Source organism: Athene noctua, chromosome 4 (assembly GCF_965140245.1).
Source record: "Athene noctua chromosome 4, bAthNoc1.hap1.1, whole genome shotgun sequence".
Taxonomy (NCBI): domain Eukaryota; kingdom Metazoa; phylum Chordata; class Aves; order Strigiformes; family Strigidae; genus Athene; species Athene noctua.
Genome location: NC_134040.1, coordinates 81,016 through 99,739, shown reverse-complemented (window position 1 = coordinate 99,739; position 18,724 = coordinate 81,016). Strand labels below are relative to the sequence as shown.

At 66.3% G+C, this 18,724-nt stretch overlaps 1 long non-coding RNA gene across 2 annotated transcripts; it reads left to right on the top strand.

Moving 5' to 3' along the window:
• Positions 1-7,060: 7,060 nt before the first annotated feature.
• LOC141959513 (uncharacterized) lies at positions 7,061-9,887 on the top strand. 2 transcript variants are annotated; one of them, XR_012633455.1, is made up of 4 exons: positions 7,061-7,171; positions 7,663-7,779; positions 8,128-8,275; positions 9,687-9,887. It is a non-coding gene; the product is annotated as an uncharacterized LOC141959513 (long non-coding RNA). The 2 variants fall into 2 exon arrangements; XR_012633456.1 differs by lacking the exon at positions 7,061-7,171 and adding an exon at positions 7,243-7,522.
• Positions 9,888-18,724: the final 8,837 nt, after the last annotated feature.

Sequence of the window (18,724 nt, the reverse complement as noted above, 5' to 3'; positions counted from 1 at the left end):
CTTTCGCCTGAGGCGAAGGGCGGGAACGGCGCGCGCAGCAGTGAGGCGCCGCGCGGCCGCCTGAGGCGAAGGGCGGGAACGGCGCGCGCAGCAGTGAGGCGCCGCGCGGCCGCCTGAGAGGAGCGGGAGCGGCGCCCCCGGAAAAGGCTGCTCGGCGATCGGCGCCGCCTCGGCGGGGACCTCATCGGCTCGGCTCGGCTCGGGGCGGGCGGGGGTGGACCCGAGTCGCCTGTGGGGGGGCGAGCGCCATTGTCTGAGGGGCTCAGGAGAGTCCTGGACCCGCCAGGCGCGGCAAGGTGCCTGGAGCAGACGAGTGCCCGGCGCAGTCGTCCCTGCAGGAAGTGCTGGAGCACCGGCTCTGGTGAGAAAAGCCGATCTGTGAGGTTTTTTTCGGGGGGGAAGGGGGGGTTGGAGGGCGGCCGGGGTTCGGGTGGTGCTGTGGGCACTTCTCGCCGGGGACAGGCGTCCTTCTCAGACCTGACGGCACACTACTGCCCTTGCAGCAGCTGGTGGCGGAGAAGGGAGAGATGTCCACTGCGTGTGGAAGGACCTGCGAGGCAAGAGCGAGCGGGAGGAGCAGCGGAGGAAGTCTGGGCAGCAAGAGGAAAGAGAAGGGCGCTCTGAACAAACCGCCGCTGTGGGGGGCGGAGCGGTCGCCTGAGGGGGGCCTGCCCGGGGAAGGGGCGAGCAGGAGTCGAACCTGCCTGGGGAAGTACCGGATCGACTTGGGAACGGGGGGGGGGGGGACGGGACGGGAGCCGCCTTGGGGAGGGGGTCGGTGTCGTCGCCTCGGCGGGGGGGGGGAGCAGTGTCGTCGCCTCGGCGGGGGAGGGGGGGGGAGCAGTGTCGTCGCCTCGGCGGGGGAGGGGGGTGGAGCAGTGTCGTCGCCTCGGCGGGGGGGGGGTGGAGCAGTGTCGTCGCCTCGGCGCGGGGGAGGGGGGGGAGCAGTGTCGTCGCCTCGGCGCGGGGGAGGGGGGGGAGCAGTGTCGTCGCCTCGGCGGGGGAGGGGGGGGAGCAGTGTCGTCGCCTCGGCGGGGGAGGGGGGGGAGCAGTGTCGTCGCCTCTGTGTCTGTGTGTGGGGGGGGAGCAGTGTCGTCGCCTGGTGGGGGGAAGTGGGGTGGTGTCATCACCTGAGGGGGGGAGTGTCGTCAACGGCGGGGGGTGGGGGAGCGGAGCTTCCTCAGGGCCGGTGAGAGGGGACTGGAGCTGCCTGAGGAGGGACGGCCATCGCCTCAGGGGCGGTGGAGGGTCCAAGCCTCGCTGAACGCGGCCAGGAGCCCGGAGGAGAAAAGCGCCCGTCGTAGACATCCCTGCAGGAAGTGCTGGAGCACGGACTGGGTGAGGAAAGCCAATCTGTGAGTTTTTTTCGCGGGGAGGGGGGATGGTGGTGGTGGTGGTGGGAGGGCGGCCGGGGTTCGGGTGGTGCTGTGGCCAGCTCTCGCCGGGGACCAGCATCGCTCTCGGACCTGACGGCATCCTCCTGCCCTTGCAGCAGGCGGCGGAGCGGCGTGGAGGTCTCCGTCCTGTACCGCTGCAGGCCAAGAGGGAGTGGGACGAGGCGCGAAGGAAGTCTGGGCAGCAAGAGGAGGAAGGAGAAGGGCGCTCTGGGCAAAGGGACCTCCCCGTCACCGGGGCTGTGGTCGCACCAGCGTGTCGCCAGGACCTTTGGTGCCCTGACTGGCTTTGTGCCGGGTGACCCCCCTGTAAGCAGGGCTCGGGTCTTCGGGTTTTTGCCGGCCTTTTGCCACGTCACCCCGTGGTCAGGCTGCCGGGCAGGTGGCAACCCTTCAAGGGGGGTGAGCGGCGCCGTCTCTGCGGCCGGGGCGGGAAGCGGAGCTCCTGAAGCGCGCCGTGGTGGGGAGCCGCAGCCAGGCCGGCCGGCCTGTAACTTGGGCGCGGGGGGGGCCTGGCAGCAGGGCCGGGGCCTCTGCTCTGTCCTCCGGGTGGGGGAGCTGGCGCCTGGCTGCGCCTTCCTTCCGAGCACCAGCTCCTCGAGAAGCAAGACAAGGCATCGTGAAGGAGCTGCGAGGCCAGAGCGAGGGAGAGGAGGAGCGGCGGGCTGAAGAGAGGGCTGGGGGGAGAGGCGGGAGCTCAGGGCAAAGGGGCCTCCCCACGGCACCGTTGCCGGCACCTTTGGTGTCCTGGCCGGCGCTGCGCCGGGTGACCTCCCTGTAAGCAGAGCTCGGGTCTCTGGCCTTTTGCCCCCTTGCCCCGACGGTTTGGCTGCCCGGAGAGAGGGGCGACCCTGTAAGGAGAGAGCGGCACCGTCCCCGCACCGAGGGGCAAATGGGGCTCTCTGGCCCCCAAGCCCGCCCTGTAGGCAGGGGAGGGCTGTTTCCCCGGCCCTGGCGGCCTTCTACCTGCTGGCGGCCTGGCCAGCGTGACCCCCTGGAGTCGGGGCGCGTCGCGGCACTTGTCCCTCGGTCCCCCGCGAAGGCCCGTGGCACGTTGAGTCCCTCTGGGCTCCGTGCGTCCGGGGGGTCAGGTCCGAGGCTCTGCTCTCTTGCTCGCGGGAGGGGACGGCTCCCCAGACATTGGCTGCACAGAGCTCGCTCTCTCTCCTGGGAAGTTTTCTTTCCCCCTGTCCGTGTCCGTGTGCCTGCCTGTGTCCGCGTCGGTGCGAGTGAGCGAGTGAAGGAGCTTCTTGTTTAGGCCCCTGTTGAAATCGCTGCAGCGTACTTAGCTTAAACTTCCCGGGAGGGAAAGAGGGGCTCTGTGCAGCAACAGGGGGTCGGTCCCCGCTGAGCCCGCGAGCGGAGGGCGAGTCCCGGCTGGCCCCTCCTTTCCAAGGACGGAGCCAAGCCGCGTGACCCTCCCGCTCTCTGGGCCTGGGTGGCTGCCTGTCCTGCTGGCGACCTGCCAGCGTGCCGGCCCCGTACTCGGGGCGAGTGCCACGAGCCGTGGAGCCCTCTGACCCGACGGCCCTGTAAGCGGGGTTGTGCCCGTCCCCCACCCTCGGCAGGAGGAGCGGGTAGCGAGCGGGCGTCTGCGGCCCCCGGCCTTCGAGGGCAAAGGCTCGGCAGTTGTGTCCCCTTCACCGAGAACCGCGGTAGCCTCTAGAAACGCAGGGAACGGCCCTGAGCCAAGTACCTGCCCCAGAGTCCTCGAGACCCTCCCAAAAGCGCCCAGGATGCTCTTGTCCCACAGCAGCCGTGGGACAGGGAGGGCCCTTTGCCCGCAGCCCCTTTCTCTTTCCCCGGTTTCAGCGTGCCGCTCCTCCTCTCGCTTGCCCTCGCCTCGTAGTTTCTTCCGCAGGCCACGGATGCCTCTTCCTTCTTCCTTCTCCGGGAGCTGGTGCCTGGAAGGACGGCGCGGTCGGGCGCCAGCTCCTCTGCCTGGACGACGGGGAAGCCGGCCGCCTGAGGGACCTTCCCTCAGCGTGCTCTGGCCCCCGGCCCTCTATCCTCCCTCCTGCCCCCTGCCCCAGCCTGAGCCGCCTCAGACCCCATTTTCTCACCTGGTGGTGCCCGGCGGCCTGGGGGCTTAAAGCATAGAGGGAGAGGGGACAGGGGTACGGCAGGACAGGGGGAGATTTAGGGGGACAGGCAGCACGGGTGGGCCTCAGCCGCCAGCCCCTTGCAACCAGCTGCTCCGCAGTGACGCGGCAGCTTCTCCCAAGCGATGAGGAACCCCCCTCGGGAAGTTCTGCTTCCCCAGCCCCCAGAACCTCTTGGGAAAGGGCCGCTGCTGCCGATTCACCTGCCTTCAGGGCAGACAGCGCCCAGCACTCTCGATAGTGCTTGGCTGGCGCCTTGTGTGGGGCGGCGGCCCTGTTAGCGGGGTGCGGGTCAGGGCGCCCCTGTAGCGGAGAGGAGGGGCCTCGTGGGCCTTTGGGACCGGGGCTGCCCTGTAAGTCGGGGCCTGGCCCGTGCCCTGCAGTCCCGGGCACTTTGCAGTCCCGGCAGCGGCTCGAGCCCCCTGTAAGCAGGGGCGCAGCCTCGGTGGCCGCCGCTCTGCATGCCCAGCTCCGTTTGCCCAGAGTGCCCGACTCCGAGCCCAGCTCCAGCGCCGGCCGCGACTCCACGTGTGGCAGCACCGGAGCACCGATTGGGTAAGAAAAGCCGATCTGTGAGGTTTTTTCGGGGGGGCGGGGGTATAGGGCTGTGTGAGGGCGGCCGGTGTTCAGGTGGTGCTGTGGCCAGCTCTCACCCAGGACCGTCGTCGCTCTCAGACCTGATGGCATTCTCCTGCTCTTGCAGCAGTTGGTCGTGGAGAAGAAGGGAGAGACATCCACCGCGTGCAGAAGGACCTGCGAGGCAAGAGCGAGCGGGAGGAGTAGCGGCAGCGGTCCGGCAAAGAGGCGAGAGAAAGCCCTCCTGGGCAGGGGATCTCCCTGTCACCTGGGCTGTGGTCGCCTCCAGCGTCCCTGCCCCTTTGGGGATGTTTTCTTTGCCTCGTGAGCAAGTACTCGGCTCTTGGTAGTTCTCCAGTTTTAGAACCTGCTCCCATTCCACCTGACGATGACCCAACTTCCTGAAGTTTTCTCAAAACTCCTTTCTGTGCTTGAATGTGGCTGCACCAGCCGTGGGGAGCGGGAGGGCTCTGCAGCCACCCGCAGCGCCCTTTGAGGCTGCGTGGGATGCCGGGGGAAGAGCAGTCGGGAGCAGGGTTTTGGAGGTGGATTCCCCTGCTCTGAGTGCTTCTCTTTCCGCACCTGTACGGGGAAGGAAGCGGCTGGATCTCAGCCTCTGGAGGAGCACGTTCCTCTTCCCTGCCCCAAAAGGGCGTTTGTGCCCACCCTTTCCCCATCTGTTCAGTGCCGGGGGTGCTCAGTCAGATGCTTTCTCCAACTGCGTGTTCCCCATTTAGCTCCTTTTCTGCCCAACTCGGCTTTAACCGCTGCCTGCCACGTGGCGCTGCGCGTGGGATTTTAACCTTTGGCAGCCGCTGGAATGTTTGCGGCGTGTGTTGGTCCTGGCTGCTTGCAAGGGGACTCTCGGGGTGAAGCGCTAAGGCTTGGACAATAGGGCCAAGCCAGAGTTGACTTGTAGACGAGTCCTGTGTATTTTGTAACTGTTAACCATTGTGCTCACAGGTATTTTACTAAGTGATAACCAACCACCTATTCCGATGTAAAAAGTGGAAGTATCGAAGCCTGAACAACAGGCCCTGAGCCGAAGCTGCTCACTCAGTATGTCATCGTTAGTGAAAGAGGTGTGGAAGACGTGGCTCTCTTGAATGTACATTTATCTTTCTTTGTGTGGGGATAAAATAACCGGGTCGTGGAGACCGTAGTCTGGCCCTGTGGCCTGACGTGAGCCCTTGCACCTAGTCTGCCTGGGTAAGCAGAGGAGCTCCCTTAGCTTCTCCCCTGAGCCCTGGCCAGGCTCCGGGGGAATCTAATGTGAGATTGAAACCAGATATTTCCGCTCCAAACCAAGGTGCCAGCTCTTCTGGCTTGCCGATTTTGGGGTATAGAAGGGTGGACCCGCTCACAGCGACTTTGGAGGCCTCACCTACGGGTGGACGCACCGCGTAGGGTTTCCCACTTGCCGGGAAAGGCTCTGCAAACCCTCGCTGTAACCGGGGCTGCCTGCGGGTCTGGGTGATGGCAACGGGTGCAGGTGCTGAGGGATCTTTTTTAATCGCTGTTCCCTCTCTCTCAGGCAGTCAGGATTTGATGCGTTACCCTGTATTTTCCTGTCTGTGTGAGTGCACTATTCCGTCTTTCCTGACTGCGTGTTTTCCATATTCTTCTGTTATTTAGTTATTTCTAATAAAATACGCCTGCTCCTTTCACTCCGGTGTCTGAGTTGAATTGATATCCCTAATCAGCAAAACGGGGGGAGATGAGGTGGCGCTTTCCAGAGCCGAGGTCGGTGTCGGTTTGGCTTTGGGCTGAGCTGTAGCCGCCGCGGCGCTAGTTCCTGGCAAGGGGACGGACGGGGGAGCTGTCGGGGCCAGAGCTGCCGTAAATATGATCAGACAGCTTGCTCGGGTTCTCCAGCTCCTAGCGTACGCTCCAGAAGAGCGGCTGAACGCGGGCAGAAATGTTCCTGGATTTATCTGGGTTTTTTTAAAAAACTATTTCTGCTATCACCAGGATTTGAAAAACTAAATTGGATAAATGTGAGTTTAGGAAAAATATCTAACAATACGTGTGCTTTTAACAGTTACTGTACTGGTCTCCCAGGGACCGAAGTTACGCTGTTTCGTCCTTAAAACAACTCTGCGCTCCCGTGTCGCGTTGTCACAGGCTTTCCTCCCCCTTCCACCCGTCCGAAGAGCCCTGAGGCTGCTCTGACCGACACTTCGGTCACCCCGCTGAGTTCTGGGTCACAAGGCGAGACTGCGCTGCCCTGCGCTGCGGCCGTGCCGGAGCTCCTCCCTCTCCGGGGGGTTATAAGATTTGGCAGCGTCGGTCCCGTCGGCCCGCGCACCGGAGCGGTCTCGCCCAGCGGCTGCTCCCGCTGCCCGGGGAAGGTTCCCCCGGCGGGGAGAGGCGACCTGCGGCGTGCGGCTGCGCCGGGCGGCCCCCGGAGTGCGCGTGCGCGGCGGCGGCCCCGCGACCGGAGGACCGGCGGCCCATAGAGCGCGAGCTCGGAGGAGCGACGGGCATCTCCGGCGTTTATTAACGGTGCTGGTCGCTATAGTTACCGGGGGGGGGGGGGGGGGGGAGCGTGGGCCGGGCCGGAGGAGCCGCAGGGGCGGGCAGGGAGGCTGCAGGCAGCGACCCCTCCCTGTCCGGGGCCGGTGCTGGAGGAGGAGCCGGTGCGAGCCGAGGCAGGAGCGGGGCCGCGCGGCCGGGCGGCTGCGGGGAAAGGTGCGGCGGGACCGGGGGCGGAGGCCGCTCCGCGTCGGGGCCGGGCGGCGGCGGCGCTGCCCGGAGCCGCGCGGGGCTGCGCTCGGCCGGGCTTCCGGGTGCGCGGGCGGCGCGGCGGGAGCCGTAGTCACGTGCAGGGGGCTTCCGGTCGGCCATGTTGGCTCCCCGGGGCACGCCGGGAGCTGCAGTTTCTGCGCTCTCGGTTCCCCGCAGCCGCGGCGCTGGCGGGCGCGCGCGGCACGGCACAGCCCTCGGTACCGGCGCGGCCCCGCGGCGCGGCCCGAGACGCGGTTTTGTGGCGGTTTCCCGCGGGCTGCCCGCGGCTCCCCGAGACGCGGTGTGCCCCCCGGCCCGGGGGTGCGCGTGCGCGGCCGCGGCGTCTCCCGGGAGTGCGCGTGCGCGGCGGAGGTGAGTGTTGGGGCTGCGGCCGGGCCGGTCCGCGGCAATAAGGGTCCCTGCCGCCTCCGTGCCCCCTCCCGAGGCCGCGCTGGGGCCGCGCGTGTCCGTTCCTGCCCCGGGGATGCCGCCGGCTGCGCCCAGCTCGGGCTGGCGTGGGGTGTCTCTGCCCGGCCTGGCGCTCCTCACGGCTCGGGGGCCAGAAGGGACGGGCGGAGCCGAGCCTTCCCGGCCGTGGGCAGCGGGGCGGGAGCCGCCGCGGCTGGAGCTGGAGGGGCCGGAGAAAGGGAAGGAAGGAGAACGTCAAGGGCATGTGGGCAGCAGCCGCCTCGCCCTGCAGGAGGAGAGCGCCTGCCTCTCCGGGTGAGCGAGGAGCCCTCTGCACAGTCCGCAGCGGGCCGGACCCAGGCGCGGAACGGCCGCGGAGCGAGCGAGCGAGCGAGGCTGCGTGTGTCGGAAGCCACGTCTTGTAAGAGCCGAGAGACACCCGCGTATTCTTTTAGGGGGAGGTCAGCCGGGCGAGTGGAGTTTCAGAAGAAGAGGAGGGGCAGGAGGAAGGAAGGAGAAAGAAGCATCTGACCTGTCCAGTTCTCCCGGCAGTGCCGGGAGCGAGAGCCGCGGTGAGTCCCGGGCCCTCGGGGCCCTGTCGCCCCCCTTGTATGTCCCAGTCCCTTCCCGCCCTTCTCTTTCCCATGCTGTGATTTTTTTTTTCTTCTTCTCTAGATCTTTTCTTTCTTTTCTTCTGCCTTGCTCCCCCTTCCTCTCTCACTTTCTCTCTCTTGTCTTGCTGCTCCCTTTTCTTTTTCTGTCTGCACTTCTGACTGCTTGTTCTGTACCTTTTGCATCACTCCTCAGTCCATTTCTCTCTCGATCCTTCCGTTCTGCTCCTCACTTCTCGGTTTCTCTCTCTTTCCTCTGTCCTACTCCTGCACGTAGTGTGTGATTGAATGAGGTTCTGTGTCTAGCAGGCCTCATCTCGTAAGAGCTGTGAGACACCTACATCTTCTCATAAGTGGAGGACAGCCAGGCACCTGGAGCTGTAGAAGAGGAAGGGAGAAGGCAAACAGAAGGAGGAGTCTGACCTGTCAAATTCTCACGGCAGCGCGGAGAACTGCAGTAAGTCCCGAGCTCTTGGGCCCCTCTCATCCCTCTTGTGTGGCCTGGTCCCTCCCTGTCTTTCTCCTAGACTCCTCTCTTTCTGGTGCTGCTCAACTTTTTTTGCTCACCTGTATCTTCCGTCTTGCTTGGAGCATCTCCCTGTCCCCATCTTGTAGGTCTTCCCTTTCTCTGCCCTGTACCCTGCCGCTCTTGTTGCCTTTCTCCATCCCTCTCTGTCCAGCTCCCTGTTCCTATTGATGCCCCTTTCTTCTTCCTGCACCCGCTGCTATTCCCTGCGATCTCCATCTCTCTCTTTCCTGCTCCCTGTCCCCCGTTTTTCATTCCTACCTCCGTCCCTCATAGCCTGTCTGGCCTTTTTCCTCGGTGTCTTTCTCTCTGGCTGACTCCCTTCTGCTGTTTTTCGTTTCCTCCCTATCCATCTTGTTGCCCATCGCTCTTTTGTCTTCTCTCTCTCCATGTGTCGCTGTCTGTCTTCCAGTCACTGTTCTTTAATTCCTCCCTCTTCCCTGTAGCTTGCTGCTATTTTTTTTTTCCCTGTTCTCCATCATGCTCTGTCGGGTGCCCTGTCCCTGTTTACCAATTCCTCCCTCTGCCCTGCGGTCTGTCTCTTTTCACCATTTAATTTTTGCCTCGCTCTCTCTCTGTCTGGCTCCTTGTGCCGGGTTTGCGAATTCCTTCCTCTGTGCCCCGTACCCCCTGTGATCTTTGCTGCTTTGTGGCCTGTTTCTGGCTGGCGCTCTGTTACTATTCAGTAATTCCTCTCTCGATGCCTTGTAGTCTGTTGCTTTTGTCTTTTCTCCATCTCTCTGTCTCTGTTTCCCCTGTTTTAGAATACACCCCCCCACCCCCACCCCCCTTCTTTCTGTATGCATCAGGATTAGTTTTTGGCTCCAGGTCTCTTTTTTTCTGTGTCTCTGTCCCTGTTTCCTAATTCTTCCTTCTCTGCCCTGTCACATGTAGCGATGTGATTTGTTTTGTGTTCCTTCCCATGGTTTGCTGTCCTGACTCCCCATCGCTGTTGCTTTTTCCTCCCTCTGTGCCCTGTTCTCTGGAGCTTTTTGGTCTTTCTTCCATCTTGCTTGGTCTAGCTCCCTGCTCCCCCCCTTTTTTTTTTTCCCCTCCATGTCTGTTGTGCCACCCATCCCAGCTTTTTTTTTTCTGCATCTCTATGCTGCTCCTCGTCCTTCTTTGTTGGTTTCTGTCCTGCTCCTCCTCCTTCTTTCTGCTGCCTGTTTTCTTCTCTCCCTGCTGCTTTTTTTTCTGCATATCCACGCTGGGTTCCCTGTCCCCATCCTCTCACCGCCCCATCGCTCATCTCTTGTTTTCTCTCTACCCCTGTACTAGTCAGCTAGCTGCCACCTTTCTTCTGTCTTCTTGTGTCCTGCATCTTTCTCCTCATGTTTGGCAGTTTCCAGCTCTGCCCTGCAGCTTGTTGCTCCAGGAACCGACTGACTGTTCCCGGCTGGACTGAGGAGCGTGGCTCCGGGAACAAGCGCCAAGGTGTGCCAGGGGCAGGGGCAGCATTAGGGGCCCTGAGCCCCGGAGCAGACTCACTCCCTTCTGGGACTTGTTCTGTGTGTGACTGAATAAACACTTGCTGGCTGCCGGCTGCCTTTTGTGCTTCCTTTGCCCCAGGTGAGGGGCTGGGAGGGGTGATGATGCTCTGTGGGGGTGGGTGATGGCCTCCAGCTGTGGGCTGGGGCTGGAGGGGCCCCAGGTGTGGGCAGTGAGGCTGATGGCAGCGGCCCCTCCCTGTAAAGGGCTTGCTCCGGGTGGAGGGGCGGGGCGGGTGCTGCTGTTAAGAGCAAGGCAGCCGTCGGAGGGGTCGGTGTCAACCAAGGGAGGAGCAGAGCAGTCGCTGAGCATTGCTGGGCCCTGGCTGCACCGAGGGAGAAGGTGAGTGGAGCCGTGCCATCAGCTGGCAGCTCCTGGGGAGGATGGCAGTGCCTGCAGGGTGGCAGTGTTGGAGGTGGTGGCAGGGGCTGCCCCGAGCCGGTGGTGAGGCTTCTGGGTGCATTGGTGGGGGTTCGGAGGGGTGAGCAACGGTGTTGCTGCAGGGTCAGAAAGCAGAGAAAACCGCCTCTCGCAACCCAGCGGGAGCTGTAGTCCTGGCGTGTGGGGTTTCTGGCCAGCCGCGTTGGTTCCCTGGGTCACGCTGGGATGCGGGGTCTTACAGCGCTTGGCGTGCAGGCGGCCGTGCCGCGTTGGCCAGCGCGTGCCAGGAGCTGTAGGTTCTGCAGACTCGGCTGCCAGGCAGCCGCACCGCTCGTGGGCGCCCGTAGCGCGGCGCAGTCCTCGCTACCGCCGCGGCCCTTGTGGCGCAGCACGAGGGATAGTTTTGTTGCCGCTTTCACGTGGATTCCCGGGGGCTTCCAGCTGCTCCCCACCAAGCGTCGTGCCCGTTCCTCGAGAGCGTGTGCGCAGTGACGTGCCGCTCGGCCGCCGCTCGCGCGGGGGGTGGCGCTCGCCTGCGCTCACCGCCGCTGCCTGGCAAACGCCACACGGTGCTGTCGGTGGGCGACACAGAGGTGGCCCCGTGCCCCACGCTGCCGCCCGCCAGCAACGTCAGTGCGATGCTCCGATGCCCGTGGGGGGGTGCGGCCACGCTCGGTGCCCCCTCCTGGTAAGGAAATGCTGCCGCCGCCCCACGTCACGCTGCCGGCGGGCGCTCGGTGCGCGAAGGGCAGGACTGCAGCGCCGGCCCCGCACAGGTGTGCGGCACCGCCAGAGCCGCCTTCCTGCTGCCGCAGCGTGAGGCTTGCTGGGCGTGATTCCTGGGGGTGGGCGAGGGCCGAGGTCGCCGGTGAGGCCGGCCCGCCCCTTTGGCAGGTGTGGGGGCCCCTCCTGCCCGCTGGCCACACGGCAGCGGTGGGGCAGGAAGCTTCACACCGCCTGCTGTGTCAGGCCTCGGCTCTCCTGGAGGTGATCCGGGCCGGGGGAGCCCCAGGGAGTTACCCGAGAGCTGGGACAAAGGCAGAGGGGAATAAGATGGGTGTCCCCCGGGGGTTGGTGCTGGGTGCCTCCCCAGCTTGCCAGAGCTCCCCTTGAGCTGGCACTGGCCTCGCCCGCACCGTGTCCTGGCCCCAGGTCTCGCACCTCACCCTGAATCCCGTCCCGTAGCCCCAGGTCACCCCCGAGCCCCGCGGGGATGGCGGCAAGCCGGCCCTTGGCGCCTCCGCAGGAGCCCCTGTGGAAGGGGGGCTCCGGCCAGGGGCGATCTACGGTAATAACGGCAGTCGCTTCACCTTCTCCCAGAGGCCTCACCGGGGCCGCGCTTGCCTGTTCCTTCCCTGGGGATGCTGTCGACTGGACCCACTTCAGAACTGTGTGGGGTTCTCTGCCTGCCCTTGTGCTCCTCGCAGCAGAGAGGTGAGAAGGGACAGGCCCCTGGGACGTTTTCTGGCTGTGGACAGGAGCTGTCACAGCTGAAGCTGCAGAGGCCTGAGAAAGGGAAAGAAGAAAATCAAGGGCATGTGGGCAGCAGCTGCCTTCCACTGCAGGAAGAGAGAGCCTGCCTCTCTGGGCGAGGCAGGAGCCCTCTGTACAGTCCGCAGCGGGCCGGACCGCCAGCGTGCGATCAGGGTCCGTGCGCGTCACCCAGAGCGCGGTACGGCCGCGCAGCGTGCGAGCGAGGCCACACGTGCAGGAAGCTGCGTTTTGTAAGAGCCGAGAGACACCCGCGTGTTCTTTGAGGTGGAGGGCAGCTGAGCGACTGCACCTCCAGAAAAGGAAGGGAGGAGAGAAGGAGAAAGAAGGGTCTGAATCGGCAAATTTTTCCTGGCAGCGCTGAGAGCGACAGCTGCGGTGAGTCGCGGACCCTCGGGCCCTGTTGCCCCTCTTGGACGTTTTGGGCTGTCCCCTGGCCCCCTCTCTATCCCATGCTGCTATGATTTTTGTTGTTTTTTTCTTCCCTGTACTTCTGCTCTCGTTCGTTCCTGCTCCCACTCCCTCTTGTGTCTTCTTCTAGCTCTCCCTTTTTCTTTCTTCCAGATGCTTGGTCCTGCTCTCTCTCCTTCCTTTGTTTCATCCTCCCTTTCTCTCCTGTAACCTAGCGCTGTTATTTTCCTTGTTCAGTTCTTGTTTCAGATCGGCTTTGGGGTCTCTTTTTGCCCACAGCTTTCTCTGGCCAGTTCCCAGGCATTGTTATCCTCGGCGAGCCTGTCTGCGGCTCCATGTGCCTGCCTGCCCATTTCCCTCCCTCCTGGTAATCCCGCCTCTACGCTGTGCCCGAGCTCAGGCCGCCCCTGCTCCTGTATCTCGGCTTTCGGCACGCCCCCGGCGCTTTCGGCACGCCCCCGGCGCTTTCGGCACGCCCCCGGCGCTTTCGGCACGCCCCCGGCGCTTTCGGCACGCCCCCGGCGCTTTCGGCACGCCCCCGGCGCTTTCGGCACGCCCCCGGCGCTTTCGGCACGCCCCCGGCGCTTTCGGCACGCCCCCGGCGCTTTCGGCACGCCCCCGGCGCTTTCGGCACGCCCCCGGCGCTTTCGGCACGCCCCCGGCGCTTTCGGCACGCCCCCGGCGCTTTCGGCACGCCCCCGGCGCTTTCGGCACGCCCCCGGCGCTTTCGGCACGCCCCCGGCGCTTTCGGCACGCCCCCGGCGCTTTCGGCACGCCCCCGGCGCTTTCGGCACGCCCCCGACGCTTTCGGCACGCCCCCGTCGCTTTCGGCGGAGCTTTCGCCTGAGGCGAAGGGCGGGAACGGCGCGCGCCGACGTGAGGGGCGGAGCTTTCGCCTGAGGCGAAGGGCGGGAACGGCGCGCGCCGACGTGAGGGGCGGAGCTTTCGCCTGAGGCGAAGGGCGGGAACGGCGCGCGCAGCAGTGAGGCGCCGCGCGGCCGCCTGAGAGGAGCGGGAGCGGCGCCCCCGGAAAAGGCTGCTCGGCGATCGGCGCCGCCTCGGCGGGGACCTCATCGGCTCGGCTCGGCTCGGGGCGGGCGGGGGTGGACCCGAGTCGCCTGTGGGGGGGCGAGCGCCATTGTCTGAGGGGCTCAGGAGAGTCCTGGACCCGCCAGGCGCGGCAAGGTGCCTGGAGCAGACGAGTGCCCGGCGCAGTCGTCCCTGCAGGAAGTGCTGGAGCATCGACTCTGGTGAGAAAAGCCGATCTGTGAAGTTTTTTTCGGGGGGGAAGGGGGGGTTGGAGGGCGGCCTGGGTTCGGGTGGTGCTGTGGGCACTTCTCGCCGGGGACAGGCGTCCTTCTCAGACCTGACGGCACACTACTGCCCTTGCAGCAGCTGGTGGTGGAGAAGGGAGAGATGTCCACTGCGTGTGGAAGGACCTGCGAGGCAAGAGCGAGCGGGAGGAGCAGCGGAGGAAGTCTGGGCAGCAAGAGGAAAGAGAAGGGCGCTCTGAACAAAGCGCCGCTGTGAGGGGCGGAGCGGTCGCCTGAGGGGGGCCTGCCCGGGGAAGGGGCGAGCAGGAGTCGAACCTGCCTGGGGAAGTACCGGATCGACTTGGGAACGGGGGGGGGGGGACGGGACGGGAGCCGCCTTGGGGAGGGGGTCGGTGTCGTCGCCTCGGCGGGGGGGGGGAGCAGTGTCGTCGCCTCGGCGGGGGAGGGGGGGGGAGCAGTGTCGTCGCCTCGGCGGGGGAGTGGGGGGGAGCAGTGTCGTCGCCTCGGCGGGGGAGGGGGGGGGAGCAGTGTCGTCGCCTCGGCGGGGGAGTGGGGGGGAGCAGTGTCGTCGCCTCGGCGGGGGAGGGGGGGGGAGCAGTGTCGTCGCCTCGGCGGGGGAGGGGGGGGGAGCAGTGTCGTCGCCTCGGCGGGGGAGGGGGGGGAGCAGTGTCGTCGCCTCGGCGGGGGAGGGGGGGGGAGCAGTGTCGTCGCCTCGGCGGGGGAGGGGGGGGAGCAGTGTCGTCGCCTCTGTGTCTGTGTGTGGGGGGGGAGCAGTGTCGTCGCCTGGTGGGGGGAAGTGGGGTGGTGTCATCACCTGGGGGGGGGAGTGTCGTCAACGGCGGGGGGTGGGGGAGCGGAGCTTCCTCAGGGCCGGTGAGAGGGGACTGGAGCTGCCTGAGGAGGGACGGCCATCGCCTCAGGGGCGGTGGAGGGTCCAAGCCTCGCTGAACGCGGCCAGGAGCCCGGAGGAGAAAAGCGCCCGTCGTAGACATCCCTGCAGGAAGTGCTGGAGCATGGACTGGGTGAGGAAAGCCAATCTGTGAGTTTTTTTCGCAAGGAGGGGGGATGGTGGTGGTGGTGGTGGGAGGGCGGCCGGGGTTCGGGTGGTACTGTGGCCAGCTCTCGCCGGGGACCAGCATCGCTCTCGAACCTGACGGCATCCTCCTGCCCTTGCAGCAGGCGGCGGAGCGGCGTGGAGGTCTCCGTCCTGTACCGCTGCAGGCCAAGAGGGAGCGGGACGAGGCGTGGAGGAAGTCTGGGCAGCAAGAGGAGGAAGGAGAAGGGCGCTCTGGGCAAAGGGACCTCCCCGTCACCGGGGCTGTGGTCGCACCAGCGTGTCGCCAGGACCTTTGGTGCCCTGACCGGCTTTGTGCCGGGTGACCCCCCTGTAAGCAGGGCTCGGGTCTTCGGGTTTTTGCTGGCCTTTTGCCACGTCACCCCGTGGTCAGGCTGCCGGGCAGGTGGCAACCCTTCAAGGGGGGTGAGCGGCGCCGTCTCTGCGGCCGGGGCGGGAAGCGGAGCTCCTGAAGCGCGCCGTGGTGGGGAGCCGCAGCCAGGCCGGCCGGCCTGTAACTTGGGTGCGGGGGGGGCCTGGCAGCAGGGCCGGGGCCTCTGCTCTGTCCTCCGGGTGGGGGAGCTGGCGCCTGGCTGCGCCTTCCTTCCGAGCACCAGCTCCTCGAGAAGCAAGACAAGGCATCGTGAAGGAGCTGCGAGGCCAGAGCGAGGGAGAGGAGGAGCGGCGGGCTGAAGAGAGGGCTGGGGGGAGAGGCGGGAGCTCAGGGCAAAGGGGCCTCCCCACGGCACCGTTGCCGGCACCTTTGGTGTCCTGGCCGGCGCTGCGCCGGGTGACCTCCCTGTAAGCAGGGCTCGGGTCTCTGGCCTTTTGCCCCCTTGCCCCGACGGTTTGGCTGCCCGGAGAGAGGGGCGACCCTGTAAGGAGAGAGCGGCACCGTCCCCGCACCGAGGGGCAAATGGGGCTCTCTGGCCCCCAAGCCCGCCCTGTAGGCAGGGGAGGGCTGTTTCCCCGGCCCTGGCGGCCTTCTGCCTGCTGGCGGCCTGGCCAGCGTGACCCCCTGGAGTCGGGGCGCGTCGCGGCACTTGTCCCTTGGTCCCCCGCGAAGGCCCGTGGCACGTTGAGTCCCTCTGGGCTCCGTGCGTCCGGGGGGGCAGGTCCGAGGCTCTGCTCTCTTGCTCGCGGGAGGGGACGGCTCCCCAGACATTGGCTGCACAGAGCTCGCTCTCTCTCCTGGGAAGTTTTCTTTCCCCCTGTCCGTGTCCGTGTGCCTGCCTGTGTCCGCGTCGGTGCGAGTGAGCGAGTGAAGGAGCTTCTTGTTTAGGCCCCTGTTGAAATCGCTGCAGCGTACTTAGCTTAAACTTCCCGGGAGGGAAAGAGGGGCTCTGTGCAGCAACAGGGGGTCGGTCCCCGCTGAGCCCGCGAGCGGAGGGCGAGTCCCGGCTGGCCCCTCCTTTCCAAGGACGGAGCCAAGCCGCGTGACCCTCCCGCTCTCTGGGCCTGGGTGGCTGCCTGTCCTGCTGGCGACCTGCCAGCGTGCCGGCCCCGTACTCGGGGCGAGTGCCACGAGCCGTGGAGCCCTCTGACCCGACGGCCCTGTAAGCGGGGTTGTGCCCGTCCCCCGCCCTCGGCAGGAGGAGCGGGTAGCGAGCGGGCGTCTGCGGCCCCCGGCCTTCGAGGGCAAAGGCTCGGCAGTTGTGTCCCCTTCACCGAGAACCGCGGTAGCCTCTAGAAACGCAGGGAACGGCCCTGAGCCAAGTACCTGCCCCAGAGTCCTCGAGACCCTCCCAAAAGCGCCCAGGACGCTCTTGTCCCACAGCAGCCGTGGTGACAGGGAGGGCCCTTTGCCCGCAGCCCCTTTCTCTTTCCCCGGTTTCAGCGTGCCGCTCCTCCTCTCGCTTGCCCTCGCCTCGTAGTTTCTTCCGCAGGCCACGGATGCCTCTTCCTTCTTCCTTTTCCGGGAGCTGGTGCCTGGAAGGACGGCGCGGTCGGGCGCCAGCTCCTCTGCCTGGACGACGGGGAAGCCGGCCGCCTGAGGGACCTTCCCTCAGCGTGCTCTGGCCCCCGGCCCTCCTTCCTCCCTCCCTCCTGCCCCCTGCCCCGGCCTGAGCCGCCTCAGACCCCATTTTCTCACCTGGTGGTGCCCGGCGGCCTGGGGGCTTAAAGCATAGAGGGAGAGGGGACAGGGGTACGGCAGGGCAGGGGGAGATTTAGGGGGACAGGCAGCACGGGTGGGCCTCAGCCGCCAGCCCCTTGCAACCAGCTGCTCCGCAGTGACGCGGCAGCTTCTCCCAAGCGATGAGGAACCCCCCTCGGGAAGTTCTGCTTCCCCAGCCCCCAGAACCTCTTGGGAAAGGGCCGCTGCTGCCGATTCACCTGCCTTCAGGGCAGACAGCGCCCAGCACTCTCGATAGTGCTTGGCTGGCGCCTTGCGTGGGGCGGCGGCCCTGTTAGCGGGGTGCGGGTCAGGGCGCCCCTGTAGCGGAGAGGAGGGGCCTCGTGGGCCTTTGGGACCGGGGCTGCCCTGTAAGTCGGGGCCTGGCCCGTGCCCTGCAGTCCCGGGCACTTTGCAGTCCCGGCAGCGGCTCGAGCCCCCTGTAAGCAGGGGCGCAGCCTCGGTGGCCGCCGCTTTGCATGCCCAGCTCCGTTTGCCCAGAGTGCCCGACTCCGAGCCCAGCTCCAGCGCCCGCCGCGACTCCACGTGTGGCAGCACCGGAGCACCGATTGGGTAAGAAAAGCCGATCTGTGAGGTTTTTTTTTGGGGGGGGGGGTATAGAGGAATAGCGGTGTGGGAGGGCGGCTGGGGTTCGGGTGGTGCCGTGTCAGGCTCTCGCCGGGGACCGTCGTCCCTCTCAGGCCTGACGGCACCCTCCTGCTCTTGCAGCACTTGGTGGTGGAGAAGGGAGAGACATCCACCGCATGCGGAAGGCCGTGCAAGGCAAGGGTTAGCAGGAGGAGCAGCGAAGGAAGTCTGGGCAGCAAGCGGAAGAAAGAGAAGCGCGCTCTGGGCAAAGCGCCGCTGTGAGGGGCGGAGCGGCCGCCTGAGGGAAAGGGGAGCGCAAGTCGGCGCTGCCTCAGCAAGAACCGGATCGACTCGGGGCCGAGGGTTTGGAGCCACCTTGGCAGGGGATCAAAGCTGCTGCATGGTGGGGGGCCAGTGCCGTCGCCTAGGAGGGGCAGCAGACCTGTGTCAGGGCGCGTGGGGGGGGATTGGAGCTGCATGAGGAGGGACCGCCATCACCTCAGGGGCTGAGGAGGGTCCAGGCCCTGACGGACGCTGCCAGGAGCCGCCGGACGCTGCCAGGAGCCCATTGCAGATGAGAGCCCGTCACGGTCCCTGCACGAAGCACTGGAGCACCGACTGGGTGAGGAAAGCCGATCTGCGAGGTTTTTTCGCGGGGTGGGTGGTGGGAGGGCGGCCGGGGTTCGGGTGGTGCTGTGGCCAGCTCTCGCCGGGGACCAGCATCGCTCTCAGACCTGACGGCATCCTCCTGCCCTTGCAGCAGGCGGCGGAGCGGCGTGGAGGTCTCCGTCCTGTACCGCTGCAGGCCAAGAGCGGAGGAAGTCTGGGCAGCAAGAGGAGGCAGGAGAAGGGCGCTCTGGGCAAAGGGACCTCCCCGTCACCGGGGCTGTGGTCGCACCAGCGTGTCGCCAGGACCTTTGGTGCCCTGGCCGGCTGTGTGCCGGGTGACCCCCCTGTAAGCAGGGCTCGGGTCTTTGGGTTTTTGCCGGCCTTTTGCCACGTCACCCCGTGGTCAGGCTGCCGGGCAGGTGGCAACCCTCTAAGGGGGGTGAGCGGCGCCGTCTCTGCGGCCGGGGCGGGAAGCGGAGCTCCTGAAGCGCGCCGTGGTGGTGAGCCGCAGCCAGGCCGGCCGGCCTGTAACTTGGGCGCGGGGGGGGCCTGGCAGCAGGGCCGGGGCCTCTGCTCTGTCCTCCGGGTGGGGGAGCTGGCGCCTGGCTGCGCCTTCCTTCCGAGCACCAGCTCCTCGAGAAGCAAGACAAGGCATCGTGAAGGAGCTGCGAGGCCAGAGCGAGGGAGAGGAGGAGCGGCGGGCTGAAGAGAGGCGGGAGCTCAGGGCAAAGGGGCCTCCCCACGGCACCGTTGCCGGCACCTTTGGTGTCCTGGCCGGCGCTGCGCCGGGTGACCTCCCTGTAAGCAGGGCTCGGGTCTCTGGCCTTTTGCCCCCTTGCCCCGACGGTTTGGCTGCCCGGAGAGAGGGGCGACCCTGTAAGGAGAGAGCGGCACCGTCCCCGCACCGAGGGGCAAATGGGGCTCTCTGGCCCCCAAGCCCGCCCTGTAGGCAGGGGAGGGCTGTTTCCCCG